Source organism: Giraffa tippelskirchi, chromosome 6 (genome assembly GCF_054371585.1).
Source record: "Giraffa tippelskirchi isolate mGirTip1 chromosome 6, T2T-mGirTip1v1.2.pri, whole genome shotgun sequence".
Taxonomy (NCBI): Eukaryota; Metazoa; Chordata; class Mammalia; order Artiodactyla; family Giraffidae; genus Giraffa; species Giraffa tippelskirchi.
This window is the reverse complement of record NC_137280.1, coordinates 167,013,688-167,036,410: the sequence shown is the minus strand read 5'-3', so window position 1 is coordinate 167,036,410 and position 22,723 is coordinate 167,013,688. Positions and strand designations below refer to the sequence as shown.

The following is a 22,723-nucleotide window of genomic DNA, read 5'->3' as shown; positions in this document are numbered from 1 at the left end:
AAAGCTGTACTTACTATGCCAAACACTGTTTTATAGGAGGTATATATAAAATCATTCTGTTCTCACCAGTACCATATGAGGTAGCCAGCATTATTACCCACATTTTTCAAATAAGGAGACTAAGGCACAGAGAGGTAAATACTTAATCATCAGTCACACATCCTCTCAGAGACTTAAAAAGGTATATTTGGCTTAATATACAAGACTTACCTTGATGTGGTCCACGGTCTCCTTGGGAGCCAGTCTTTTCTTCTCAAATCCTCAGCGTCACCTATGCAAACCTACTTCAGGTCCTTTAACAAGTGATACCTTCTCAAGGTCATCACTATTTCCTTCTCAGTTCAGTTCAGTTCAGTCGCTCAGTCGTGTCCGACTCTTTGTGACCTCATGAATCACAGCACACCAGGCCTCCCTGTCCAACTCCCAGAGTTTACCCAAACCCATGTCCATCGAGTCGGTGAAGCCATCCAGCCATCTCATCCTCTGTCGTCCCCTTCTCCTCCTGCCCCCAATCCTTCCCAGCATTAGGGTCTTTTCCAATGAGTCAACTCTTCGCATGAGGTGGCCAAAGTATTGGAGTTTCAGCTTCAACATCAGTCCTTCCAATGAACACTCAGGACTGATCTCCTTTAGGAAGGACTGGTTGGATCTCCTTGCAGTCCAAGGGACTCTCAAGAGTCTTCTCCAACACCACAGTTCAAAAGCATCAATTCTTTGGTGCTCAGCTTTCTTCACTGTCCAACTCTCACATCCATACATGACCACTGGAAAAACCATAGCCTTGACTAGACGGACCTTTGTTGGCAAAGTAATGTCTCTGCTTTTAAATATGCTATCTAGGTTGGTCATAACTTTCCTTCCAAGGAGTAAGTGTCTTTTAATTTCATGGCTGCAATCACCATCTGCAGTGATTTTGGAACCCCCCAAAATAAAGTCTGACACTGTTCCCACTGTTTCCCCATCTATTTGCCATGAAGTGATGGGACCAGATGCCATGATCTTAGTTTTCTGAATGTTGAGCTTTAAGCCAACTTTTTCACTCTCCTCTTTCACTTTCATCAAGAGGCTCTTTAGTTCCTCTAGGCTTTCTGCCATAAGGGTGGTGTCATCTGCATATGTGAGGTTATTGATATTTCTCCCAGCAATCTTGATTCCAGCTTGTGTTTCTTCCAGCCCAGCGTTTCTCATGATGTACTCTGCATATAAGTTAAATAAGCAGGGTGACAATATATACTTGGCCATAATTACTTTTGAGAATGCCAAAGGGCCCCTTCATTGATCTTTCTTTGCTGACTCCTCTTCCTGTGTCCTCCAATAAATACCCTCTAGTTTTCTCTGTCACTGAACCTATCAACTGAACTTTAAATTATCTATTTATCTTTTCTTAGGTAAAAAATTGTCACCTTCTCTGAATCAGATTTTACAATTCCTCAATTGTATAACACCACTGATTACTAAATTCACCTTAAACCTATCCCAGCTTTGAGCATAAAAAATTCATAGCATGCACAGTTCAGTTGTAATGTAGAAACAAAAGCATGTATTAAACATATCCATCCCCCACAAAGAGAGCACACCATACTATAGTGGAAGTAGATAGTGCCTGTTTGATAAGATTTTTAAACTGACTAAGTGAAAATGAAGAAAACTAAATTATTTCTGCCTTCATCTTGGAATGGTTATAATCATCATGAATGGTCATTTGATGTAAAGTAATACCAGATCCACTTTCCATCTTGTACAAATATATTTATAAAAATATAGAGATTTTCAATTAACACACAAGCAGTAATAATGTTGTTTGCCCCTATCATCTTGAAATATAACAGAATGAGATGAATGGTATAAAATTTAGAAAAATGTACAAAATATTTTTAAAAAATTAGAAGAAAAGAACATTGCTGTTTTCCTGAGAGGTAAATAATTTTGCCAAACCCTAAATGCAAAAGAAAGCCTTAATTATCTATCAAGCATCTAGACATCAGAGGAAAGATTAGAGTAAGGAAAGAGAACTAAAAGACTAATTAGATCTCTGGGAGCAAAGTGTATCTTAGTAATTCCTAGGTATAGTTTATTATGAGGTTTATGCATGACTTATAGAAATGTTGATAAAGGAAACCAGTTCCTGATTATACCAGCAAGCCTACTTAGAGAATTGGATGTTTAAATGTTTCAATATCTAAGGCCAAAGTCTGTCAAGTTACAAGAAGAAGAAATAATTTATGTGAAATACCTTCATATGCTAGGGAAATGTGCTCCTAAAAAAGAGGGGCACCAGAGAAAAAAACAATATTCAAGAATAGTTGCCCTTAATAATAAATCCTCACCAATGTGTTACATCATTTAGGTTAGGTTAACTGAGTCATTTTCCTTTAACTCCAGAAAAGGAAGAGCTATTGGTAATAACTAGGAAGATTCATAACTACAATAAGACACTTCACAAACATCTTCAAGATCTCGAGCCATATTTCATAAGATAACAGCTATTACCATGAGTCTCTCATAACAGAGAAGACAGATTGCAAAAGGAGTTAAATGATCCAACACCCACTTGGTCAATACATAGCTGTGTACAAGTACCATTTTGGCTAATTAATTATTGCTTTAGTTCCCAGATGAGTCTTTTACTCTTCAATCTCAAATTAAAATTTTTTCCACTCTCTTTTATTCTTTTCTAAACTATCTCTTAACATGATATTTCCACTGGTTTTAAACTGTGACTTTTATAGAGTTACTGGGTTTATATTCCTTAAATATTTAAAGATATTAATCTAAACCTGACCTGAGAATTTGCCACATAAATATGAACATACTTATTTAAATTAACAATAATTCTCTAGAACCTAAAACGACATGATTACTATTATCTTTAGACAGGTAGAACAAAAATCTCTGTCCACAGCATCAAATATATGGCAATCATAATTTATTCCAATTATTTAAATGATCGTGTATTTTGAAACATTTGAAGTCAGGAAATTGTAATGACCTGACTTTTCCTCTTGTTTTTCTGGATCTAGGAGATTTTTTATCTTAGAGGAATAGAACCAAAATATATCAAATCAAATATTAGCATTTCTATATAATTACTTCATGTTTATTATAATTTTAAATTTTAAAAAGTATACAGTGTAGACATAGCACATATTATTAAAGGAATCAATGTAATAAATGGCAGATCCTATTCAGGTTGTAAAAAATACAGAGTAGAACCAAATGACAGCTAGTAGTAATACGAATGAATACATATGAGCTTCTCTGCATATATTTTATGATACTTCCAAATTCATCAAGCACGGTACCCTGGGAAGCAAATCTCTAAAGACTACATTAGTGGATTCCTTTACCCTCTCGCTTCCACTTGAGTTGAGCCAAGAGAAGACACTAGGAGTAGAACAGAGGTTAAAGAAGCGTGTGCAGTAGACTGAGTAACGGCCCCGCAAAGATATCCACATCTTAATCCTCAGAACCTGCGAATATACCACCTTATATGGAGAAAGGGAATTTGTATAGAATTTTGAGATGGAGGAATCTGTCTGTACTACCCCAGGGGAAGTGAAAGTGTTGGTCACTCAGTCATGTCTGACTTTTTGCAACCCCATGGGCTATAGCCACCAGGCTCCTCTGTCCATGGAATTTCGCAGGCAAGAACAACGGAGTGGGTTGCCATTTCCTTCTCCAGGGGATCTTCCTGACCCAGGGATCGAACCTGGGTCTCCTGCATTGCAGACAGATTCTTTGTTACTGTCTGAGCCACCAGAGAAGCCTGGTGGGTTCAGTGTAATCACAAGGTTCTTTATAAGAGAGAAACAGGAGGACTAGAGAGAGAGAATGAAGGCGATGCAAGGACAGAGGAGAGGTCTGAAAGTCAGAGAGAGATGTGAAGATGCTACCCTACTGGCTTCAGGGATAGCGGAAAGAGCGAAGAACCAAGGAATGCTAGTACCCTCTAGAAGCTGAAAATAGCAAGGAAAGAGATTGACTCCTGAATTCTTCAAGAAGAACACAGCCTTGCTAACACCTTGATTTTAGCCCAGTAAGACCCACATAGGATTTCTGACCTAAAAGATTGTAAGATAATAAATTTATGTTATTGCAAGCCACTAAGACTGTGAAGACTTGTATAGCAGCAATAGGACACCTATATAGAGAGCAAGTACAAGCTGTTTCTTCTGTCAAGTCCCTCCCTGCAATTTTGTCATCAGCTGAATGAGTTGTTATAATAAGAGTAAATTTGTAATCCAGGCCTATCAGTGGAACATTTGTGCACAAAGGTAGAATAATGTAAAAGCAAAAGAAGAAAGCAGCATTCCTACTTTGAGACAGGACAGAAGAAGGTGAGCACTGGAACCATAAATCTCCTTTTGGTTGAATTAATTGTTTCATTTATCCAGAGGTAAGTCAATAAACTAGCTTTTTCAAAGTGCAGGAAAAAAATTAGGTATAAGATTCCTGTCAAGTGCATCTTCAGCCAATTTTTTTTTTTATGTTTCCACAAGATATATTGCAATCTCCTTTTTTGTTTTAATTTTTTCTCAGAATCCCAGATCAGATTTTACCAAGATTCTCTTTTGTGCTATTTATAGAAAAGAAGTATGAATCAAACTTTACAAACATTCCCAACCCAGGGATTGAACCCAGGCCTCCTGCACTACAGGCGAATTCTTTACCAGCTGAACCAGAAGGGAAGCCTAAGAATACTGGAGTGGGTAGCTTATCCCTTGTCCAGCGGATCTTCCTGACCCAGGAATGGAACTGGGGTCTCCTGCCTTGCAGGTGGATTCTTTATCAACTGAGATCTCAGGGAAGCCCTATTCAGTGAATAGCTAGCCCAAAGCCTAAATTATCCTAAGGATTGAAGGATATAAGATTCTTTGTGTGCATATGAAGAATTGAATGGTCCCAATCAGGGATGGTGTCATCAGACTAACATTCAAATTGGCTAGAAGGAAGAGAGCTAGTATTGGTAGTAGGCCAATTCTGTGCATTTTTGGTCCACTTATTTTTGACTGAAGTAGAAGAGGTCGTTAAGCTGGCCTTTGCATCAAATCAAGAGCAAAGTTCCTAATTTATTGGGAGGGGGGCGGGAAGAGAAAGATTTCCACTTAAAATTCAGAGTATTCTAGAAATGTACCCAGGACTTGTTTTGAGCAGATATAATAAGACGCATAGACACAGAAATGATTGCTATGAAGGATATATATATATATATATATATATTTTTTTTTTTTACTATACTTACAGTCCCCTAGAAAGAAGAGACATGGCCCATGAGGCAGAGAAGCACCTGACTGAAATGAGCAGGCAGACAGATATGAGAACTGAGGGTGGGGGCTTATACTTTGGTTTTCAGTTTTCTAGGGAAGGAATGGGTGAAACAAGATAAGCAAGCAGAACAAATTATGATTGGATAGTTGGAATAATGTCAGCGGGCTCTGGCTATAGAAGTGGCTTCCAGTTGCCCATTACCTGGCCCTGTAGAAGATAGAGTCCCAGACTGTATAAGTTTGATAAAAGGAGACTTTTTTTTTTTTTTTGATGGGGAGTCACAAAGGTCCATCTAGTCAAAGCTATGGTTTTTCCAGTAGTTTTGTATGGATGTGAGAGTTGGATGGTGAAGAAAGCTGAGCGCCGAAGAATTGATGCTTTTGAACTGTGGTGTTGGAGAAGACTCTCGAGAGTCCCTTGGACTGCAAGGAGATCCAAGCAGTCCATCCTAAAGGAGATCAATCCTGGGTGTTCATTGGAAGGACTGATGTTGAAGCTGAAACTCCAATACTTTGGCCACCTCATGCGAAGAGTTGACTCATTGGAAAAGACCCTGATGCTGGGAAGGATTGGGGGCAGGAGGAGAAGGGGACGACAGAGGATGAGATGGTTGGATGGCATCACTGACTCGATGGACATGGGTTAGAGTAAACTCCAGGAGTTGGTGATGGACAGGGAGGCCTGGCATACTGCAGTCCATGGGGTCGCAAAAAGTTGGACACAACTGAGCAACTGAACTGTTATCCACCGACTGGGAATTGATTGGTTTGCATACCAAAGTGATGGTGGCAGGCAGTTTGTTAGCTCTTGGAATTGGTTAACTCTGGTGGTGTGGTTCCCCACTCCTCAAGGCCCAAAATGCTAGAGTATAAGTATAGGTAAAATGAGAAATTACAATTATTTCATAGAGCAAAGGAAGCAAAAGAAGTTTCTTTAAGCTCCATACTCAAGAAAATGTATTTTGGCATAAAATTCAAGAATTGGGATAAGGAATAAGAGCACATCAAAATGCTAATGCTTGAAAAGGCATGTTCTTTGGTTCTTCACTTTCCTGGATTTTGTCCCTCAACTTCCAGTCATACCAGTGTCTCCAAACTCTAATCTCAGTTCCTTATTCTAGTCGAATACTGTCAGAAGTTTAAACATTTTCCCCCTATGCTCCCAGAACTAGAAAGTGCTTGTAGGAAAAAATCCATGATAACTGTGAGGTTCACCTCATATGCCTCAATCCTTTCTAGGATTACAACAGCCCTATAAACTCTTTCCTGCTTTATTTTTATTTTTTTTAGAGCCCAGTAATTATAACCCTTATTTTTTGTCAAGTTTTTATAATTAGTATTAGTAACAGGCTTCTACATTATGCTCTCCAAGCTTCCATTTTGAAGGATGCTTTTCACTGGATGGGTCATTTTCTTTCAGAACTCTGAATATATTTTCCCAGAGCCTTCTGTTTCCATCGTTCCCCTTGAGAAGTCAATTGTTGGGATATTTGTTTCTCTCAGAACAATCATATTAACTTCTCTGGTTTCTCTTAATATCTACTATTTCTCTTATTTCCTTTACTATGAAGTGCGCCAAGATACAGATTTCTTTTTATTTATATTGCTCTGATCCTATAAGTCTTCTTAAGTTTGTAACCTAGAATCTTTGCTCATTTTTGGAAAATTTTCAGCCAGTATGTTCTCAAATATTGACGCTGTCGTATTCTCTCTCTCTCCTCTTTCTAGGACTCTAATTACATAAATATTAGATCTCCTCTTTGAAAATCGTACTCTCTTTGTCTTCTTGATTTTCCATTCTTTTTTCTCTCTATCCTTCAGTTCTTTCTTCTAGCACTTTTTAACCTACCATTAACCATATCAATTATTTCTCTTAGCTATGTGATTTTTTAGATTTCAGAATAGATACTCATTCTGTATCTTTTAGTTCTGTAATAAAATCCTCAATTTTACTTTTCTACTCTTTTGACTAAGCTAGTTATTTTAAGGTCTGTAACTTATGCTGTATCATCTAGATCCTCTGTGAGAGTCTTTACAGTTTCCTTTGTTTCTCTTGATTTTCTACTATGATGGCTTATTTCCTCATGGGCCTCATCTGTCAGTGAGTTCACTGGGTTCACAGACCCATCCAGTGACGGTTTCCGTAGTTTCCAAATATATATTAGGAATGAACATACATAGATGTGGACAAAGTTCTCACAAGGCAAAACTTTCACTTTCAAGGTAAGAGCCAACTAAAAGCCCCTGAAATATCTTCCCTCTGCTAAGATAGTAAGTTAATAATGCATCCTGGGAGAATGGCAGGGATTAATGCTACCCTGAAAGACTTAAATGATGCTACCATAGTAGCTTCACTTAATTCACTAATCTGATCAGTGTAAAAATTGAATAAATCATGGTGGATAACAATAGCCTGCTGCAAACTTAATCAAGTGATAGCCCCAATTATAACTGCTTCTGTTGATGTAGTATCTCATCTACAGCAAAGTAAAACATTTCTGTTTACATGGTATGTAAACACTGATCTAGTAAGAATTTTCTTTTTGATAATTATTAAAAGGAAATATCAAAATTGTTTTGCAGTCACCTGAAGTAGACAACAGTCTACACTTCTGGCTTTACCTGAAGGCTATTAATTACCTTGCTTTCTATCAGAATATTCTGTGATGGAACAAGAACTACTTTGGCATATGAATTAATGTGACCCATCTGGTGGATAATACATTAATCCACTATATTGATGATATTAATAATTGATCCTGATAAAGGATAAATGCTAAGGGTTCTGAATTCCTTCATAAGAAGCATGCACTCACTCTAAAGAGTAAGAAGTATGAAAAAGGCCTGGTATATCATGCATACTCAGTTGCTCAACCATGTCTGACTCTTTGTGACCCCATGACTGAGCTCCTCTGTCCATGGAATTCTTTAGCCAAGAATACAGGAGTGCATTGCCATTTCCTCCTCCAAGGGGTCTTCCAAACCCAGGGATCAAACTTGTGTCTCCTGCACTGGCAGGTGGATTCCTCACCACTACACCACCTGAGAAGCCCTATTATGAAGTAAAAAGCCCACTGCTACAGACTAAATGCCTGTGTCTCCTTAAATTTCATATGTTGGAAATGAAGTCCCCAGTGTGAGAGTACTGACATTTGGAGATAAGCCTCTGCAAGATGATTAAGTCATAAGATTATGAAGAAGATTTTAGAGAGCTCTCTTGCCCCTTCCACCGTATCAGGACACAGTGGGAAGATGGTTTTCTATGAATTAGGAAGTGGTCCCCTCTCCAGTGGTCCCCTCCCCTCTGCTGGCACCTTGATCTTGGACTTTTAGGCTTTAGAACTGTGAGAAATAAGTCTTTGTTGTTTACAAAACGCTGTAATATTCTGCTATAGCAGCCTGAATGGACTAAGATACTCACCAAGTCACAAGATTAGGGAATGAAGAAGCTGTGCAACAATCTATCATGTTACATGTAGTATACTTGGAATTATGAGTCAGCATGTCCAGAGACCACAAGTAAGTTGCAAAAATATTTTTAATTGAAAGCCAGGATTCTCCTTATTCCTTATCATTCTTTCCCTGATGCCACTCCATCACCTCACACGCATGACCCTAAAGGGTGTTCCCTGTGATGAAATGACAGAGCAGGACAGATATCAAATTGCATTCAAAGATGGATCAACTTGCTATATGGGTGTAAGTCAAAACTAGGCTACTGCTGAACTACTCCATTCAAGAGGGCCCTGAAGGACCACAGTAAGGGTCCTTAAGGGCTAACTTTTAGATAATGAATCATGTCATCTATTTTTGCCTAGAAAAAGAAGTGGCCAAAAGTATACTCAGGTCTTTGAGCAGTGGCAAAAGTTTTAAATCATTGATCGGGAGCTTAAAAAGAACAGTATTGAAAGATTGTTGCATGAGCATACATATGGAACTTTGAGAATAGGTACAGAGTATGAGCAATTGTCCATGAGAGACTATCCCATGGAGAAGAGTCAATAAAGAAGCAAATTGCAGAATAAGTCTTCTTTTCCTGAGAGATTTTCACCAATAAATTTTGTTAAGAAGTTTCCCCACTTCAAATTCTACATCTAGGGAACATGCACTGTGTCAACTGGAAATGAACTATCCTGCCATAAAATAAAGACAAGAAACTAATCCTCTTAGACTGACATTTGAATGATGAAAAAATTCTCTAAGAATGTGGAGCCACAATTCCAGAAAAATAAAAGACCCAATCAAAAAATGGGCCAAAGAACTAGACAAACAATTCTCCAAAGAAGACATACAGATGTCTAACAAACACATGAAAAGATGTTCAACATCACTCATTATCAGAGAAATGCAAATTAAAACCACAATGAGGTACCATCTCACGCTGGTTAGAATGGCTGCTATCCAAAAGTCTACAAACAATGAATGCTGGAGAGGATGTGGAGAAAATGGAACCCTCTTACACTGTTGGTGGGAATGCAAACTAGTACAGCCACTATGGAGAACAGTGTGAAGATTCCTTAAAAAACTGGAAATAGAACTGCTATACGACCCAGCAATCCCACTGCTGGGCATACACACCAAGGAAACCAGAATTGAAAGAGACACATGTACCCCAGTGTTCATCGCAGCACTGTTTACAATAGGACATGGAAGCAACCTAGATGTCTATCAGCAGATGAATGGATAACGAAGCTGTGGTACATATACACAATGGAATATTACTTAGCTATTAAAAAGAATACATTTGAATCAGTTCTAGTGAGGTGGATGAAACTGGAGCCTATTATACAGAGTGAAGTAAGTCAGAAAGAAAAACACCAATACAGTATATTAATGCATATATATGGGGTTTAGAAAGACGGTAACGATGACCCTACATGCAAGACAGCAAAACAGACACAGATGTAAAGAACAGACTTTGGGGCTCTGTGGGACAAGGCGAGGGTGGGATGATTTGAGAGAATAGCATTGAAACATGTATATTATCATATGTGAATGAGGTCGCCAGTCCAGGTTCAATGCATGAGACAGGGTGCTCGGGGCTGATGCACTGGGATGACCCTGAGGGATGGGATGGGGAGGGAAGTGGGAGGGGGGTTCAGGATGGGGAACACACGTACACCCATGGCTGATTCATGTGAATGTATGGCAAAAGTCACCACAATATTGTAAAGCAATTCAGTTCAGTTCAGTCACTCAGTCGTATCTGACTCTTTGAGACCCCATAAATCACAGTACGCCAGGCCTCCCTGCCCATCACCAACTCCCGGAGTCTACCCAAACCCATGTCCATCGAGTCGGTGATGCCATCCAATTAAAATAAATAATTTAAAAAAAAAAAGAATGTGGAGCCATAGGTCTTCCATCAGTTCAGTTCAGTTCATTTCAGTCACTCAGTCGTGTCCAACTCTTTGCGACCCCATGAACCGCAGCACGCCAGGCCTCCCTGTCCATCACCAACTCCCTGACTCCACCCAAAGCCAGGTCCATGGAGTTGGTGATGCCATCCAGCCATCTCATCCTCTGTCATCCCCTTCTCCTTCTGCCCTCAATCTTTCCCAGCATCAGGGTCTTTTCCAATGAGTCAGCTCTTCACATCAGGTGGCCAAAGTATTGGAGTTTCAGCTTCAACATCAGTCCTTCCAATGAACACCCAGGACTGATCTCCTTTAGGATGGACTGGTTGGATCTCCTTGCAGTCCAAGGGACTCGCAAGAGTCTTCTCCAACACCACAGTTCATCATATGGGTTTAAAATTCGAACATGTATTTATTTTGTGGTCTAGAAAAATCACACAGAAAAAATAAATAAATAAGCTTCTCAAATGAACTGTATGTGATCTAGGTTGGCAATACTACTAGGCACCTCTGTTCTTTCAGATGAAAATATATATATATTCCTGAAGGGATATATATTCAATTAATTTCTGCTATTTTTCCTACAATTAAAGCCTAGTGAATATGAGTTCATGATCCACAATAACAAAACACATGAAAAAAACAAGCTGTTAGGCATGAGAGTAAACAGAAATGGTAAGTAGTATAGACACCTCAGTAGGGTGTTAAAAATAGAAATATACATACATGTATATACATACAACGTGATACAGAGTATGAAGTAATGAAATTAAAATACTTAGATAAATTGAAGAGGCAATACAAATAGGCAAAGAAAATGACTACCAATAAGTAAAGAAGATTTAAAAAGAAACACTCACACACAGTGCAAATATTAGGGCTTCCATCTCTGTCTATGTGTAAAATCATTAGAATTCAAATCTAAATAGATGTTTATATCAAGAAACTTATTATGAAGTTTATATGGAAAGGCAAGGGCCCAGAATACCAAACACAACATTGAAGAAGAACAAAGTCAGAGGACAGACACTACCTAACTTTGACTTCCTACAAAGCTACAGTAATCAAAATAGTGTGATACTGGTGAAAGCAGACAAATAGATCAATGTAACAATGTACAGAGACCAAATAAAGACCCACATAAATGTCAAGTGATCTTTGACAAAGAAGCAAGGACAATCCTGTGGAGAAAGGATAGTTTTTTTCAAAAAACAGTGCTGGAACAATTGAACATCCACATGAAGACAAACAAATAAAATGACATCTAGAAAAACTGATTAATATATACACTGACTTTACCACCTTCCAAATATTGAATTAAGTCAAACTGAATTGTGATCAAAACGCAAAACAGAGTAATTTGCAGAAAATAACATGAGAGAACATTTGTGTGACTTTGGGTTAAGTTTTATCTATGAAAGATAAATTTACAAGTTTGTATTAAATAAAAAAAAGAAAAAACTTCCAATCCAGGAAATACACTGTAAAGGAAATGAAGAGGAAAGCCAAAGATGGCGAGAAATATTTGCAAAACATTTATCTAAAAAGGAACTTGAATTCAAAATATATAAATAACCCTTCAAACTCAACAATGAAAAAACAACCAACCTAATTTTTTAAATTGCCCAAAAGATATATGCAGACATCTCATTGAAAAGATATGCAGATAATAAATAAACATATGAGAGATACTTGAAATCACATCATCAGATAATTTCAAATTAAAATAGCAATGAGATACGAGTGTACACCTACTAGAATGGCTAAAATCCAAACCCCAAATAACACCAAGTGCTGATGAGGATATAGAATACACTGCTGGTGGGAATGCAAAATGATACTGTAACTGAAGAAGAGCATTCAGCTGTTTCTTGCAAAGCTAAACATAGTCTCCCATACAGTCTCAACAACCATGCTCCTTGGTATTTACCCAAATGAGCTGAACACCTACTTGCACACAAAAACCTGTGTACAAATGTTTACACATAATGCCAAAACATGGAAGCAGTCAATACATTCTTTGATTGGCCAATAGATAAGCAAACTGTGATGCATCTCCACAATGGATTGTTAATTAGTTAATAATAAAAAGAAATGAGCTATCAAGGTATGAAAAGACAAAAAGGAATGTTACATGTGCATTCTTAGGTAAACGAACCCAGTCTGAAAAGATTGCATCTTGTGTGATGCCAACTATATAGTGTTCTAAAAACAAAACTTTAGAGACATTAGAAAGATCAGTGTTTGCCAAGAGTTTGGTAGGGTTTAGCGGGGGGATAGGAGAGAAGAATAAAGAGGAACAAATAGGTAGAGAAAAGATGATTTTTAGGGCACTGAAACTAATCTGTATGTACTGTAACAGTGGGTAATGGCATTATGCATTTGTCAAAATCCATATGACCATACAAAACAAAGAGTAAACTCTAATGTGAACTATGGACTATAGTTAATAATAATGTATTGTATCAAAATTGGCTCATCAACTCTAAGAAATATACTACATTCAAGCAAGATTTTATTAATAGGGGAAACTTGGAAGCGGGAGAGGAAATATATGAGAATTCTTTTTACTTTATATTCAATTTTTTAATAAGCTTTAAACTTCTTTAAAAATATAGTTATTAAAAATTAGTTGACTAACCTCAGTGAACATGAAATATAATTAGATATTGCTGAAAAGAAAATTAGTGAATTACAAAATAAATCTTTAAAATTGCAAAGAATGCCGCATAAAGAAATAAAATTACAAAAATGATAAAAGAGAGGATTGAGGACATAAAAAAGATACAACAAAAAAATTTAGCATATGCATCCAATTTAGGTATAAGAAAAAAGTGTAGAGATAGCAGATTAGTTGCAGTATTTTAAAATATATTGGCTAAGAAATTCCTAAATTAATTAAATATATAAATCGTAAAATTCAGGTAGCACAAAAACTTGAAACAGATTTTTTTTCAATCCACAAGTAAACACCTAGTAATAAAATTGTGGCAAATCAAAATTAAAGGATGGAGCTTTAAATGGTCATTCAGAGAGAAAAGAAATGACAATTAGATTGACAGCAGATTCATAATTATCAACAATGCAAACCAAGAAACAATGAACTGTTTCCCAAAAGTGAATAAATGTAGCTCTCAATATTAAAAAAGTAGAGAAACTAATCAAGATTTTAATACACAAAAGAATTTTATGTAATATTGTATTTTAAAATACCATTGACATAAATAAGAACTAGTCAAAGAAAAATGTATAACTAACTAGCAAAATACAAAAAAGCTTTATAATGACTGAAATTATGTTCTTTTTAGTATTGAGGCATAAGAAAGTTATGCAGTTTAGCCAGGCTGATGTCAATTGAAAGGAAAAATAGCTTAATAAAAGAGGTATTATTTAGTGAGCTTATTATTAAGAAAAAATTACACATGTCAAGATCCAGTCTAAAAATCAGTTGAAAGGTAATATAATCTTTATATGAAAATACAGATTCAAATATAATTTAGCTTTAAATAACATGGAAAATGAAATGGATTATTACAATAATCTTGTAGCACAATAAAATCTGAGAAGGATTTATGTGGAGAAATTTAACTATTAAATAAAACCAAACTTGAAAAAGGACTAATGAAACTGATAAAGCTTTATGTTACATGTAACTATATCTGAAACAAACAAACAAAAATTGGCTTTTTAGTTTATCCTGTCTCATAAACTGTAATGAAAAACTGAATATATACATGTGACCAAAGGAAGCATAAATTTAACACAGGGAGAGGTATGTGTTTTATGAAAAGGAGAGATGCTAAAATAGGTTATAAGGTATGAAAAATCTATAGGAAATTTGATATGTGGATAAAAGAGTTTTCTTTAGGGCTTTGATACTAGCACATCCCTTGAGAAAAAGCATCATTACAGGAAATACATGAAAACAACATAAAAATAAACAATAAATCCATATTTTTTCAAATGTATTATGTTAGAATTATAGATTTGTTCATATTTTTTACATTGGTTTTAAAAGGTAAAATATAAAGAATGAAGGGAAATGCAGAGAAAATGCAGCCTGCTCTGTGATTCAGAAATGGGAGTTCTAGGAGGCAAGAAACACAAATTCAATATCTTCAGGTAACTCAATAATTCATAGTTTGTGGAGATGTAATTAAAGAAACAATAACTATTGGAAAGAAAAAGTGACTGAACATTGTTAACATTCCTGGTCTTCAGAAAACACTGTAGCAAAGTTAACAAATGTGAACAAAAAGAAAGCAAACCGATTTCAAACAGATGTTTCACTCCCAGACACTCTAGGAATGAAAGGAATGGCTGACCAACCATCAGAGGCTCTTTACTTCATCAAGTCATTTACACAACCAGAGGGGAGAAAACTGCATTTTAAAAAGAACAAGAGTTTCTTTTTTTAATTAATTTATTTTAAATTCAAGGATAATTGCTTCACAGAAAGAAGGTAAGAATTTCTTAATAAATGTATTATTTTATCAAGTACATTGATTTAATACAAATACCAAAGACTTAAAATATTTATATGCAATGTATGTACAAGCATACATAAATATCTAGGCTTAACTAGAAAGGAGGATCTAGGAAAAATTTTCAAAATTAAAGAGTTGTTCTGTTTTAGTAAAGGCTGTCCATAAGTTATGTTATAAGTTTGCAATGATATTTATAAAATAGCTATTGTTTTAAATGTTTTAAAAGAGATGTTATTAGCTCAGGCTAAAGATAGTAAAATTTATTTTTAAAAATGTACCTGTATAAAGATGTGCATATACATAAAATGTGAATTTATAGCATTCTTTCATAACTTCTTGCTTGTAATCAGAAAAACACTACGAATTTATTTTTTCAAAAGTGGAGATGGTGAGTAGGAAGAGTGTCATGGTGTAGAAAAGAAAGTAAAGAAGTTTCCTTATGTTTAAATAGATGCTAGACTACCACGGCGGAGAAGGCAATGGCACCCCACTCCAGTACTCTTGCCTGGAAAATCCCACGGACGGAGGAGCCTGGTAGGCTACAGTCCATGGGGTCGCTAAGAGTCAGACACGACTGAGCGACTTCACTTTCACTTTTCCCTTTCATGCACTGGAGAAAGAAATGGCAACCCACTCCAGTATTCTTGCCTGGAGAATCCTAGGGACGGCAGAGCCTGGTGAGCTGCCGTCTATGGGGTCGCACAGAGTCGGACACGACTGAAGCGACTTAGCATAGCATAGCATAGACTACCACGGTCCATCTAGAGTCCTATCTAAAACAGACATCAAGCATGAAAGGACAGTAGTATACAACTGTTGATCAAGGAGACTACTACGTGTGTTAGCCATATAAGCAAAACTCCAGGAATTGAAAAGGAATGGCCTCCTTGTTCTTGGTATATAGCAAGAGGCCACACAGGAACATCAGTCCTGAAAAGGGATGGATTCTCAAAAAAAAAAAAAAAAAAAGAAAAGAAAAGCCGTGAGAGTCTGCAAAACAATGTGGGAAAAAAATGTGACTAAATCAGACCTAAAGACTATATATATAGTAACTCATGGGTCAGGGGAGTCATCTTCTGTTTAGAAAAATTTTATTTCTGCATCAGAGGTTCTTAGGGTTCTTGTCATCGGTAAGAGTACAGGCAGTAGATTCCACCACAAGTAAACACTTGCAGAGGAATGACGGAGACCGGATGAGAAAAGAACAAAATGTAAGAAAGGTTATAAACTGAGATTGCTTTTTGGTCAGCGTTTCAGTTTGTTGGATCACTGGTTAGTGGCTTCATCTGGGGGGAGTGGTTTGGGGGTATGTAGATGTTATTCTGGATATCTGAACAGTAACACTAGAAAAAGTATCTTTTAATAATAAATGACTCATGAGCTCCAGTGAACCTAAATCAAATCTGGAAGCAAAGATACTCTTAGGACTCACATGTAAAGCAAAGGTAAACTAGTACCTGGTGCATACTGGCAGTCATGCAGTTCACAATATAACAACAAAAGGAACAAAAGATGGTGGTTCATAATTTTTTTTTATGAAATGGAAAATGTATATTTTAAATAGTGAAACTAAAAAGGCTTACCAAAAATTCACTTAATGTGCATATACACACATGAGCATACATACACACACACACACACACACAAACCCCACGCATTTAAAATGTGCATCTATTAACTATATTCAAAATTGCATGAATTTGTGTGGAATAAGCTTGATGCTCTTTTAGAACTTTTTTTTTCATAGTTTGAGCTATGTTTTTGTATACTTTCAGCTTCCCTAACATTAATGCAACATGATTCTCAATGCAGCAAAGTATATCCACTGAGCGCATTTCAGACAGTAAGTATGCTTTCCATTTTTACAATAGACATAAAACATTCATTCAACTAGGTAAGTTAAGGTATATATTGGACTAAAATACATTTAAGAAAAGACTGAGCTGCAAAGTAATAGAATAGAGAAACTCTGTGATTTACGGGAAAATCCTTGATATTCAAAACATGTAAATGCTAAAATTAGAAGTTTGTAAAATATTTTCATTTTCTAAATTCAAAGGTTCAAAATGCAGAAAACAAAATGAAAATATTAAACATTAGTCAGCCTCAACGAAACAGCAATAATGAATTAAAAATAAAAATAAAATGCTAAAAACATACTCAAAGATTATACAAGCTATCATGTAACATAAATTGCTATAAACCCTGCCTGATACTTTAAAATTTTATTTATTTAAATTTGATTATTAGGTCACTTGATTATTAGGTCAACATTGATTTTCAGCAAATTACCTTTCAACAAATTGGTCATTTGGCATATTGGCTTTTTAAAGATTAATATTTATCTCCCCCAGAAATCTGACTTAAAATCAAACTGTCACTTTCTCCATGTTTAGTCACACTAACACATGTCTTTCCTTTCAACACGTTAATGTTCCTTTCATAAATGAGTCTTTTGGGATATCATTCCATTTGGTTAAACACTCTTTCACTCCTTCCCATTTACCTAGTTAAATTCTAAATATTGTCAGCTGTATGTCAGCTGCACAAAACATTACCTCAACCTCATAGTAGATAAAACCTTATACCTAAACTGTAATTACACAATCATTGGTTTCAATATTTGACTAATGATTTTGATAGATTGGATTATATTTCAAAAAATATTTATATCATTCCCCTCCATGCAGAGTATACTTCCCTGCTGAGTTGATGTTGAGACTAGTCATGTGAATCGTTTAACTAATGGAATGTTTGCTAGTCTGAGCAAGACCTCAGGAAGCTTCATGGGGTTTCCACCTACTATCTTGCTATTGCTCTTTGGCCTCTGACATAAGAAGAATACACCATGGATAGCCAGAAAATGAGATATGTTTGGAGCCAAAATGCCTCGAATTTGCATCCAGCAGTCAAGTTCAACACAGTCAAAGCCAATCCAGAGACTTGGACATGAAAAAAACAGTGATTTGGTTTTGAATTGGTTAGTTTAGGGGTAAATTGTTATATATATTTATAATGACAATAGCTGACGACTACAAACACTATTTCCGAAACTATAGTGAAACGATCCTTGAATAAATGAACAATTACATAAAAATGGAAATACCATAAATTGTTTTCAATATGCTGCTAATGGTTAGATAAAACAAGGTTCATTCTTTTGAAGATGACTCTACAGTAACTAGAAATTCTGGTTTCAATTTTATTTGTATGTATCCTAATTATCTTATGACAGAAAGTGAAGAAGAACTAAAGAGCCTCTTGATGAAAGTGAAAGAGGAGAGTGAAAAAGTTGACTTAAAACTCAACATTCAGAAAACTAATATCATGGCATCTGGTCCCATTACTTCATGGGAAATAGATGGGGAAACAATGGAAATGGTGACAGACTATTTTGGGGGCTCCAAAATCACTGCAGATGGTGACTGCAGGCATGAAATTAAAAGACACTTGGTCTTTGAAAGGAAAGTTATGATCAACCTAAACAGCATATTAAAAAGCAGAGACATTACTTTGTCAACAAAGGTCCATCTAGTCAAGGCTATGGTTTTTCCAGTGGTCATGTATGGATGTGAGAGTTGGACTATAAAGAAAGCTGAGCACCAAAGAATTGATGCTTTTGAACTGTGGTATTGGAGAAGACTCTTGAGAGTCCTTTGGACTGCAAGGAGATCCAACCAGTCCATCCTAAAGGAGATCAGTCCTGAAAATTCATTGGAAGGACTGATGCTGAAGCTGAAACTCCAATACTTTGGCCACCTCATGCGAAGAGTTGACTCATTGGAAAAGACCCTGATGCTGGGAAAGATTGAGGGCAGGAGGAGAAGGGGACGACAGAGGATGAGATGGTTGGATGGTATCACCGACTCAATGGACATGGGTTTGGGTAGACTCCAGGAGTTGGTGATGGGCAGGGAGGCCTGGTGTGCTGCGGTTCGTGGGGTCTCAAAGAGTTGGACATGACTGAGTGACTGAACTGAACTGAACTACACCCTTCTCAAGCCCTAAGTTTCTCTCTGACAACTATGCCTTTTCCCAACATCTTAACTGTCCATGACAATAAGACAAAATAAGAGTTGGCCCTTTTTCTGGAGGGGGATTTTTTTTTTAACCCTCTGATTTCATGTTTCCCATAAGAAACACCCAGAATATGGCACAAGTCAATATAATTGGGTATGCATCATTATGATCACATAGGAATTGTAATTCTCATAAAGTATACATTTTTATGCAGTGACTAGGACAAAATGAAGTTCACTATTACTCACATTAAGAATAGGGCTTCTATCTAGGGCTTCTATCCTTGTATCCCTAGGAAATGATTCAGTCCCTAACATATATTTGGAGTGATTGTTCAGTAAGTGATTGTTGACTGTTGAATCATCACTTCAAAATGCCAGACTAATATAAAATAAGAATAAAATTTTCTATGATTTTTATGATTAGAATAAATATGGAAAGGATATACTTATGAAAGACAACGTTAGAAAAAATAGGAAGAACGCAATGTACGTAAAAGTGTATCCCTGATTTCTCAATGAACTGACAAATCTTGAAAAGTTTTTTTTTAATTTCTAGGAAATAGGAGTCATTAATATTTTTGTACTCGAAGTCATAAGAAGAATCAATTTTTAAGTTCAAGACAAAGTTGATAACTCAAGACCAAACTTTGTTGTCTAAATCAATTTAAAAGTATTGTAGTTTAGTCACTTGAGTAAAGGACTGAAAAAGATGTATTGAAATGTTAATATTCTTATATTTCTCCTTTTGTTCTTTTCAGTCTTCACTCACCTTCCCCCCTCAAGAAAATGTACCTTTATCAGTCCATTCTCTGAAAGTTCATGCAGGGACTTAAAGAATGAGTGGAAAGAATCTTCTCTTAAGTCCTCACTTCCAAGATGACCAAGGAAAGAAGGAACAATGGTCATGCCAAAAGGGGCATGGCCACGTGCAGCCTCTTCATTGAACCAACTATGCCTGATGCACGTCCAAGGACAAGGTCGTTAAGAAGTCGTCACTTGGAACACAAGAGAGGCTGCAGCCATCAGGGGCATTTCTGAAGGAGTGTTTTCAAAGCCTATATGCTTCCCAAGCTGTACGTAAAACTACAGTACTGCGGGAGTTGTGCCATTCACAACACGGTAGTCAGGAATCATTCTTGCTAAGTCAGGAAGGACTGAACACCTCCATCCACTCTAACTTAGATCTGTGGGTGCTGTCCCAAGACCTCCACCAAAACCTGTGTAAGGATATAAGTCCATAAATACTTATTTCTTGAAGTAAGAAATACTGCTCTGTGAAAAGATAAAAAATGGAAATTATACTTAAGAAAATGAACAATGAATAGAAATAAACAAAATAAAAGAGGCAGGAAAAACTACAAGATATAAGAATCTTCATGACTTAAAATTTAGGCAATTTTTTTGGAGAGGAAGGATAAAAGATTCAAAAAATAAGAAGTTTATAAGAATCTGAAGGTTGTGAACAAAAAAGGAGAGGAAAAAAGGATGACTTTTGGAAGTACTTTTATGAGATAAATTTGATTAAAACTTAGAGTTATTTGAGAGATACAAGTTTAACTAGTATCACATAGCAATTACTTTTTTTACATACTGGTATTTTTGTTCTGTTTTAATGATGCTAAAACTGGGCCATGTGGGCCTCTAAGGTGATATTAGGAAAATGATTAATGGATTAGAAACAGGAGTTACTAGACAAAAAGGATTCTAACATTAGTTAATCATCAATTATTACATGTATTATTCTATTTATAAACAGGTTTTTTTTTTTAATTTAATGCTCACAGCCATACTGTGATTATAAGTAAGTAAACCAAGATTCAGAAAGACTAATTAACCCACAATGACAAGTAATGGATGTAAGATTCATACCCAGATATCCTATTCTGAATTTTATGAGCTACATCCTGCAACTTCTGTATAAGCCACAAAAATTGATATGTCAATGAAGCAAACTAATCACCAATCCTAATAAAATATAAACAACAAACAAAATATTTAGATTAGATCTGCTATAAATATTTGGATTGAAAATACCACCCTTTCAATATAATGCTGAAAATATTGTTGTTCAGTAGAAGTTAACATATCAGTATTAAGCAAAGCATTTTAGAAAATGCCTGTTTCAAGAAAACTCCTTTCAAAATTAAATATCTGTTTGACACCACTCCCACTGTGCTAGTTCATAATGCAATTCATCATGTTGCAATGATACAGAAATAGTCCAATTTTATTTATTTCCATATACCTGTAATTGATCCAGAAAGAAGTTGCTATATTTGAAATTTCAGATGTCAAGTAGAAAATGAATGGGCAAGCAGCTCTTTTAGTCATCTGCTTGCTTCTTAGCTAGCCTAATTATATTTATCTAGTCAGAAAATCTCCAGTAGTAAATTCTTTTGTTACTCTGAAACACTATAAACATTTTCCCTGAAATGTTATTCAATTTATCATAATGGAGTCTTTGGGAGGTATCCCCCAAAATATAAATAAATTTTAAAATGTATTCTCAACTCTCAGATCATTGTATACATTATGGAATCATATAATTTGCTTGTCTCTGCTACTTTCCAACATAATCATATCAGTTTATACCATACAAACCATTAAAACACAATAAAAAAGGTCATGAGGTGAATTCTAGCTTGTAAAGCTTTTACATATAATAAGTCAATTTTGTTATCAAATGTGCAAATGATGAAGGAAATAAGACTATATGATGAAGGAAATAAGACTATATGATGAAGAAAATTCAATGTAAGTGTAAAATGCTGATTTAGTATGCAATCTATCAGATCTTGAAAAGGTAAACATTTATAATTGTAAATTAATATTAAAATAACCTAGTATAATATAGCTGTTTATCTTGATTTGGGGACACATAAGGAGGAAATTGGTTAAAACTTAAGGGAGATTTCTTGACAGTAGAGGTAGTTAAACTCTGGTGCACTACTGGAAAGATTTTTAAATAAAAGTAATTTTCCTTTCTGAAATTGTTTCAACATGGCCTAACCCCACAAATACATGCGTGTTCTGCCCCCACTGTGTAATATGATATGATATGATATACTATCATATATATATATGCATAAAAAAGACAAAAGTCATAGACTCTGCCTACATAAAACTTCAATCTAATTGTAGACTGCATAAAATAATTAATACAACCAAGGTGTAAACACAAGAGGGCTTCCCTGGTGGCTCCAAGAATCTGCCTGCAGTGTGAGAGACCTGGGTTCAATCTCTGGGTTGGGAAGATCCTCTGGAGAAGGAAATGACAACACAAGACAAATAAGTAAGTATACGTAAGAACAGAAAGGCTAGGATGATTACTGCTGGGAGAGGAGAGGAGGGTATGACAGAATTTAAAAGGGAACTTATATGATGAATGTAAAAAAGGAGGAAAGATAGAATTAATTAAAACAGAATTAAATTAGGAAAACACAAGACATAAGACAGCAACATGTCAGATATTGCTTGGGAGTAAGAACATTTATATATAAGAATATTTAGAGATAAATTTCAACAAGTAGTTTAGGACCAAGCCCTAAAGATCTTTGAATACCAGGTTAAGAAGCATTATTTTTTCCTTT

The 22,723-nt window shown here is 35.8% G+C and overlaps 1 pseudogene; it reads left to right on the top strand.

Annotated features, from left to right (window-relative positions):
- Window positions 1–20,009: 20,009 nt before the first annotated feature.
- On the top strand, window positions 20,010–20,358 carry LOC145509631 (small ribosomal subunit protein eS26 pseudogene; annotated as a pseudogene).
- The last annotated feature ends 2,365 nt before the right edge of the window (window positions 20,359–22,723 follow it).